This window comes from Octopus sinensis, linkage group LG3 (genome assembly GCF_006345805.1).
Source record: "Octopus sinensis linkage group LG3, ASM634580v1, whole genome shotgun sequence".
NCBI classification, from domain to species: Eukaryota; Metazoa; Mollusca; class Cephalopoda; order Octopoda; family Octopodidae; genus Octopus; species Octopus sinensis.
The window spans coordinates 174,358,490-174,367,768 of NC_042999.1; the positions used below are offsets into that span (position 1 = coordinate 174,358,490).

Here is a 9,279-nt window from a genome sequence, read left to right on the forward strand (position 1 = left end):
AAGGGTCACAGTTGTTAGTGTTGCAATATATACCTGGTAACTGGTGTTACTGTTATAACTGGTGATGCCTAATCCCAGTCAGCCATGAACAAGCAAATCTACATTACGTAGTAGTCAGTCAAACGACTAGGAGCAATTAACAGAGTCAGTGTTCCTATTATACTATGCTTTCGTCTAATTGAAGACTACACTATGTATAATGGTTTATCATATGAGGGTGTACTGCTCTTACTTAAATATATTATACTCTCTACTAATCATTTTATACCAGTAATATTACGCTAATATCTCTGGTCGTTACCATTGGCTTCCTCTTGAACATGTTTTGTGAAGTCGTCCTGTAGACAGACGTGCTGTGCACAAACCCTACCTGTGATTGAGCAGGCCTTCACCTGTGACTGAGCAGGCCTTCACCTGTGACTGGGCAGGCCTTCTATGATGAAAAGCATTTCAACTATGACCGTCTTGCCTGTTATTCAGAGTTTCTAAGACAATATCTTTGGTGTCTTGCGATGAAAAGCGTATGATCTGAGGGAGATTTTACGGCAATCATCTAAAGACTCTCTAGTCATTCAAACAATATAACTGTAAATTATGACGGTAGCCTTAAAAAGGCGTATGAAATGGCCTTGGTGAAATGGCCTTGGTGGTGATGGTGGTGGTGGTGCTGCTACTGTTAGTACTACTAATGCTGATACGGATGATAGTGTTCCTTAAGACAAAGAATTTTAATCACATGCCAAAAGATGTGACGAGGATAATGGCAAAAGAAAATATTGGGGAGCACATCGACATTAATGGGAATTCATGTTTAGTATCGGGTTATAAAAATGTATTCAGTACAATAAAAAACCGCATCGGATCAGAATGGTAGAAAGAAAATATCTAATAGCACTTCCTTAATCGGTAAGGAACTCACCAACACATTAAATGCATCTGGAACACCCTGTAGGGTTGACAAGCTTTCCAATTTCTGGTTGAAATTCAAACTGTTATGCTGTTCACGTATAATGTGAACAGCATAAAACGACATTCTTTGATCCTGTTTTTCAGTTCTAAAAATAAAAAGGGAGAAGAGATAGAAGAACAATATCTCAGCTAAATTAGAAACAGTTAACTGTTTCTAATTTATGACAGGTACTTTCAGTGATCTGGTTATCACTCCGGAATGGCTATTTAAATGGAAAGTAGCATTAATTCCCATAGATAAAAATTACTGAGATCTACCCACTGAAAATATCAGATACCTGCTAGTCAAAGACCTTACATTCATACTCTACAACAGAATGGTTACACACTGTTGCGATGGAATCCGAACACCCCTGTGAAAGGATAAATGAACGGTTCCGAAATGTATAAATACGCATGCGTGCTGGGGATATCAAAAGAGTATGCGCAATGAGCATTTTGGTTGCAGGCAGGTGAGTTTGCAGTTGATTTTTTTGTGTGCCATATTAGATAGTTTATTGATGTTAATGATGAATCTGCGTTGTTGTATTTGTTAGCTGGAAAAATTGCTATTAACGGACTTTGTTGAAAAATTGTTTAACTCCCCTACGAGGGAAGGATTTGAAATTTTGAACTATTGAACTGCAGGGAAAAATACTGTTTTTTGTGAACTTTTTTATTGTTGAAGAATCATTGTGTCCATGGAGGTCAATAATAACGGTGAGAAAAAACTATGCGGAAATCACCAATGTGGTATGCATGAATGTAAACGTGCCCAGAATAGACTATCAGACATGTTTTGGCATGCTCACAGTGGATGGGGAAGATGTTCGCATCTCCCCACTGAGTGAAGTTACTAATCAAAGACGTAACAGAAAAAAGATTGCAATATTGGAGAAAGAAAAAATTGAAAAGTGCCTCGGACCACTTTGGAATGATATTACCTACGTAGCCCGAGTCAAAAGGTTTACCTCCATAGAGGTTCGCTTTAAGGACGCAGAAACGGCAAGACAACATTCAGTCACAACACTAAAAACTACAGAAGTGACATTGCTACTACCGTATCTGGAACGTAGAACGTCCCGGATCAAAATCGATGAAGTGCTGTAGCAGAGAAAATATAATCAATATCTTGCCAATTACACTTTCTACCCGTCAAAATTGGCTGGAGTAAAACGTAGAAATTTTAATTCAGGCCACACCGGTGGACCTTGAAGAAATCCCCGATCGATTGGTAATTGGGGATGAAGCTATTTCGAAAATACAGGTCGAGGGAAGGAAGCCGCGCTGCTACAAGTGAGGCAAAAAAAGCCACATAGGAGCAAAGTGCGGCGCCTCAAAAACAAAGGATGACAAGGATTACAAGGCGGCAATCTGGCAGAAACGTTAGCGCCGGGCGAAATGCTTAGCGGTATTTCGTCTGCCGTTACGTTCTGAGCTCAAATTTCGCCATGGTCGACTTTGCCTTTCATCCTTTCGGGCTCGATAAATTAAGTACCAGTTTCGCACTGGGTTGATGCAACCGACTTAATCCCTTTGTCTGTCCTTGTTTGTCCCCTCTATGTTTAGCCCTTTGTGGATAATACAGAAATAAAAAACAAAGGATGACGATGAGCCCCACCACCCCCACCACCACCCCCTCGACTACAGAAAAAACTGAAAAACCGAAGAAGCAGGAGGAAAAAAGAAACCAAAAAAGAAGCCAAAAACAAAAAAAAGAAGAAAGCAAAAAAACCCACCCCGACAGACGACATGGGGCCGCTATAACGGAGGTGGAATTTCAAGAGGTGAAAAGGAAACCAAATAAAGACAGTGTGTGTCACTAACATCCTCCTAGCCCCATACACCCAAAAAAACCTCCCACATCACCTACAAAATATCATTAACTCACCCCCTTACCCATAAAGCCGCCAAAGACACGACCACAATGGTCAAATATAACAAAAGGACATGTACCTAGATGGCATTATCACAAAACACCACCTATCCAAGGTATATGATGTAAGTGGGTATGCCAGTATAGATCGTACATTTTATAAACAACTGAAAGATAGAAAAGATGGGAATCTCCAAATTAAATGAGATACCGAAGCTCATAGATCCACAGCCCGAGACCGAAGAAGAAACAAAGAAAGGTATGGAAAGGAAACAAGTAGTGACGCTGAGGGTAATACCTTAGTAACTAACAAAAGTAAGTTTCTTTTTTCCCTTCGGATGGCCGGTCTGAATGTCGGCTGCCTCAATGTACGTGGCCTGAGCTCGAAGTGGAAGCAGTCATGTTTTTACGATGACCTCAGGTCGCATAGAATGGATGTGATGGTGGCTACAGAGACCAAGCTGGATAACTCACGAACCTTCTCGGCACTCTTGGGTGGCTATGAGAAAATAATACTTCCTAGCCAGACCGGAGGTCGTGGAGGGGTGGTAGTGTTGCTCAGTAAAAGCTTGGCTCTGCATTCTAGAACAATCTTTATTGATCCAGAAGGTGAGTTGGTCGTTCTCGACTTGACATACAGCAGTACGAACCTTAGGTTGATAGGCATCTATGTGCCTTGTGCTACTGGTAAACAAAACGGTTTCTATCGACGCCTCGAGAACTTCCTATTGATGTCAAGGACATTAGTTGTATTAGATTACTTTAACGCTATTCTGGATGCATGCCTGGATAGCGTTGGCTCGGTATATAGGAAAGGAAGCCCACACCTTAGCGGTTTGCTTACGCGTTTTCAGCTGGCAGATCGGTACAGACTGGAGCACCCGAACGTCCCAGCTGACACTGCAGGAGTTCGATGAGAAAAAAGTGAAGAACTGGTATTGCAGGAGTCTTCTAGTGACAATTCAAGCCACACCAGCAGAACTGAAGGAAATTCCAGAATTTATAATTCTGCTGGATGAGACAAAACTGAGAGTCTCGATCCAGGGCAGAATCCTAAGATATTTCGAGTGCAGACTGAAGAGGCACATAAAGAAAACGTGTTCCTAGACCCTTCGACCAGAAGTACAAGGAGAAAAAAACAGGATAAACAAATGGAACAGCAAAAGAAGCCTAATGAGAAAGCTCTAGCTGAGGAGGAAGAGAAACAGAAAGAGGCGGAGAAGACAGTGGAGAAGAAGAATTGCGCACCGGAGGAAGCTAGACCGTTCACATCTACCAAGGTAAGTGAGAAGGAATGGTCCATTGCAGGGAGGAAGAAGAAAAAAATAAGTTCTCGTTTTCTTCCTCCAACAAACACAAAAAGTCTAAAAACGAATGCACAAGAACAGATACGAACTCAGACAAAAGATATTACAAATGCATACAGCAAAAAGGGAAAAAATACCCCCAAAAAGAACACTGAATATACAACACAAGCATCACACGGCAAAGACAGAGACACAGAAATAAAATAACTGTTTAAAAACTCTTTCTAAAAATGTTCAAAGGCGTTATCTGGAGTGAGGGGTTCGAGTTAACGTCATTCCACCTTTTCATTTACCATGCCATTCTTTTCATTCGATTTATTTTTCACCACTTTTGTATTTGTCTGTCCTTGTGTGTCCCCTCTACGTTGGGCCCTGTGTGGCCAATAGAGAAATAGCATGTCGTATACGCAGTCATGTATTATACAGAGAGTTGTAGAAGCTATTAAGAAGAGATATCGTTGGATTATGTGTTAGTGATTTGAACAGTTGGTGAATGAGTATACAATAAGTCAGCAACTACATTAAAGCATCATAACACACACCAAGAGAACAACGAAATGTAGAAAGTGTCAAACTGGGAAATAATGCAAGCCAAAGAAACGGTTTCTATGCACACAAGAGGAATCTTCAAGAGATAATCATTAACCTCTCTCCTCTTTGTCTCTGAGCAATCTATTATTCCATTAATAAATCCGTTTAATTCAATTAACTATGTTTGTAAATGTAGCAGACAAAACTATAAACTATCTCCACTTTATGAAATCATTTGCAGGGGATAATATTCATTGTAAAACCGTAGAAAATTGTTGATAAATTCAGCCAAGACTTAAAAATTACTTTGGTATTAGTCAAACTTTAAACTAGATGCAAGAACCAGCCATGCAAATAGCTATGGTTCGATGAAACTAATATAATACAAAACGCAAATAAAGTAGAAAAATAGAAAGGAGCACTACAGAAGAGTGAGATTAATTAACATTAGTTAAAATAATTAAAGACTGGACTAAGTGCTAAATATAAGATAATAAGTAAAAACACAATAACTATCTCAGTTATAAATTACAAGTTGGGCATAATAAACTGCAAACTAAATGAATTGAAGAACTTGAACCAAGAACTGTTCCGAATCCACCCACCAACTCAGAGCATATGCATATATATATATATATATTCTGTTGTGTCTGGGGAGAGTCATTTCCTTTTTGTGCCCCAGACACAACAGAATATGCTTCAAAACACGAATTCACATAAAGAATCTTGCAAACCAAATCCCAAAACGAAATATATATATATATATATATATATATATATATATATATATATATATATATACAGAAGCGGCCACAATATAAGGGTCAGTATGAACAAGTGTATTTAAATAGTTATTATTGAAGATTAATATTTTACACATATTAGATATATCTAATATTTATCTTTCGTGAAAATTTCAAGTGAATGGAATGAATATTTCGTAAATTATGAGGAAATAAGCAATTTTCCAAATTGCAGCGGCCAAAAGATAAGAATCACTTAGAAAAAATGAACAACTAACCAAGGTATTTGTTGTTTAGAAGACTGTTAACAGTTACTTCTTATGATCTTACAATATTGGAACATTCAACTGTCAACATGGCGGCTTGTGAGAGACGACAGGTGTCCTGTGGTGAAAAACAAAGTATTGTGTGCCTTCACCAAGAGGGCAAGTCAAATTCTGTAATAGCAACTACTGTAGGAAGTCTAGAAATGTTGTGCAACGAATTGTAGCTCATTTTAAGTCATCAGGATCAACAGATGCTAAACCCAAAACCGGTAGACTTCGTAAAACTTCACCAAGACAGGATCGTATTACGGTTAGAATGTCACTGAAGGATAGGTTTAAGAGTACTGCTGGGGTATCCCACGAGTTTAGCTCCACTTCCGATATCAACGTATCGCGCAAAACAGTTTCTCGAAGTTACGAGGTAGTGGGTTGCTTGCTCGGGCGCCGGCAAAGAAACCTCTGATCTCCAAGAAGAATCAAAGAGCCCGTCTTCGTTTCGTTCATGAACATGTCGGTTGGGCAGAAGAACAGTGGTCGCAGGTTCATTTTAACGATGAATCGAAGATTAATGTGATTTGGTCCCGATTGCGAGTGCAAGTCCGACAAAGTGGCGAAAGGTTATCTCGTTCATGTGAAATATGGAGGAGGCAGTGTAATGGTATGGGGTGTGATCTCTGCTGCTTGTCCTGGTCCACTTATTCGCCTACAAGGAATTCGCAGATTCTTAGGCAGCATACCATTCCACATCTCCGATCCTCGTCAGCTCAACCTCCTATCTTCGTGCAGGACAACACTCCCTGTCATACTGCGAAGAGAGTTACAGATTTTTTTTTTGAGAGATGAAGGGATTGATCTCATGGAATGGCCACATCAAAGTCACGATCTCAACCCTATAGAAAACGTTTGGAAGATTATTGGAGATGGGGCGCGAAGGAGAAATCCAAAAGAACCAAGATGAACTCTGAGAATTATTGAAAAACGAATGGAACAATATTACTCCATCATTTTGGAAGAAATTAATTCACTCTTGTGCTAACAGATCTCAGGAGGTCATTGATAGTAAAGAGATCTTCACAAAATATTAATATTTCTTTTTTGTTCTTGTTCCATTTTTCATTGTTTTTCTAAGTGACCCTTAACGTTTGGCCGTTGAAATTTGGAAGGTTATTTATTTATTTCTTCATAACGTACGAAATATTTATTCCATTCACTTGAAATTTTCACAAAAGATAGATATTAGATATATCTAAGTATGTGTCTTAACGTTTTCTTTATCTTCTATAATAAATATTACGGCCGCTAATATATATATATATATATATACGGCAAAATGTCTGTGCGTGTGTCCTATATACAAATCCACAATTTTTCAGTTAGAGAGCTCGCACTTTCTATGGTCATTTAAAACCGTCCAAGGGTGGTCGTGCACATCATTACATTTCCCCAGTCACCCGCAAAGCCATTAAAAAATCAATAGAAGTGACTTTTTGTGAATTTTCTATCCAAAACCCAATCAAAATGCCCGAAACTTGATACCCCAATTGAATGCCAGCTAGCTGTATGTGATTGGTCGGAGATTTAGACAGTACTCGCGTGTATGTGTGCACGCACGCAGCTGTATATGCATGCAATAGCACTATGGCCCGGCATAGCCGGGTCATAGTGCTAGTATATATATATATGTATATATAATATTATATTATTTATATATAGATACACTTACATACATACATATATGATGGCTTCTTCCGGCAAAGACGACGTATGAGCGTTCAGCTTTTGCCGAACGACCTACACAAATGATTTGTTTATAGTAATCAAATGTTCATGCTGCAGTTTAGCTCACTCTCCATCAAATTGACGTTGTCTGAACAAGTGCAGTTTCCCACGCGTCAGGTGTCGAAGTGATCGCGGAGCAACGTAAGATTAAGTGTCTTGCTCAAGAACACAACGCACCACCCGGTCTAGGAATTGAAATCACGATCGCTAGAGTGTGAGTGCAATACTCTAACCACTAAGCCATGCGCCCTCATACACACACACGTATATATATATATATATATATATATATATATATATATGTATATATATATATATATATATGTATATATATATATATATATATGTATATATATATATATATATATATATATATATATACTAAGCAATAAAGGGTTTAGCAACGAATTGCCTTACCACATACCGAATTTAGAAATAGCAGTCAAAGAGTTATAGCTATTTCTTCTACTAAAAAGGGAGATCTCAGTAAAAACAGCAATTGGAAGGCAGACACAAACAGGTAAGAGAGAATGAATTGACGGCAATCTATCATACATTTTAAAGTTATCTACGGACGTACGTTTCGAAATCAAGTTTTGCTAAACCCCTTATTGCTTAGTATTACTTAAATTTTCCTCGAATGAGGCTTTTACATGCCGAAGACTACTTGGTGTAATTGATAATTATTCCAAATTAATTAATTTCACCCTTCATTATTACGGATAACTATATATATATTATATATATATATATATATTATATATATATATATATATCCCGGACATAACAAAGACAGTGACTGATGCAAATGGAAAACTACTACAAAATGCTGACAGTGAGATTAGAAAAAATATGTTAAAAGAAGAAAATAAAATAAAAACAAAATACAAACTGTAAATTAAATTCACTGAAGGAAAAGATTTTGATAAGTTCTAATACAAATCTTTAAAAGGAAATCAAAATGTTCCAAAATTTACTGACAACTGGGCAGAAAATAACTTCATGATCAATGCCGCGCAAGATTACTACAGAGGAAAAGTAAATCTGAGTGAACAGCAACAATGGTTCAAATGTTTCGGGTTAAAAACAGAAACAGAACGTCTGTTTTATCTGCACGAGACCAATACCTAACCAGGAACCATTGCAAAAATAAAATAGTAAAAGAAAATGCTAACATCAATGAGAAGAGTGATCATATTATTTCAAGCTGTGTATATCCACAGATATACCCGAGTCAGCAGTTATATTCATCGGACAACATACCGTTTGACTCGAATACAAATAAAAAGTGTACAAAATACGACACATAAAATTGATCTGGGACGTGCTTGTACAGACTGACAAAGATATCAGGACAAACCGTCCGGATATAATTATCAAGAAATGAAATTAAGATGGTTGTACTCTGATGATTCGATTCTTTTAATCCTAAATATTAACCTGGAGGGAGATGGGATGAAACTGCTTAAGGATTTTAAACTCAAAATAAGCAGGATGTGAGGCATAAAATCTGAAATAGTACAAAAATTAGTTGGAAAAATTAGTTCGATAAAAAAATCTATATTAACAAAGACATACAAGAAACTTCAGGGCCCGCAATGTTACATCCAGTTCAAAAGATCATCCTGCTTGGCCCGGACCACATCCTATAAGAGACACTTTCAGCTCACCAGGATAACTTAATCAGTATGCCAATTGCATATAGAACATACTCTAAACAACAATCACCCCTATAAGTTAATGCAACACATACTCTACGGAATTACCACCGAATAACGTAACACAAAATATACTTTATATAATCACCAATCTTAACATTTACGAGTATA

General features: G+C 37.8%; 1 long non-coding RNA gene across 1 annotated transcript in view; it reads left to right on the forward strand.

The window, feature by feature from the left end:
• Window positions 1-4,668, forward strand: part of LOC118762837 — a 16,891-nt gene extending 12,223 nt beyond the window's left edge. Inside the window, exon 3 of the long non-coding RNA XR_004998586.1 lies at window positions 4,558-4,668. This is a non-coding gene — a long non-coding RNA (uncharacterized LOC118762837). The remainder of the gene's footprint in view (window positions 1-4,557) is intronic.
• The last annotated feature ends 4,611 nt before the right edge of the window (window positions 4,669-9,279 follow it).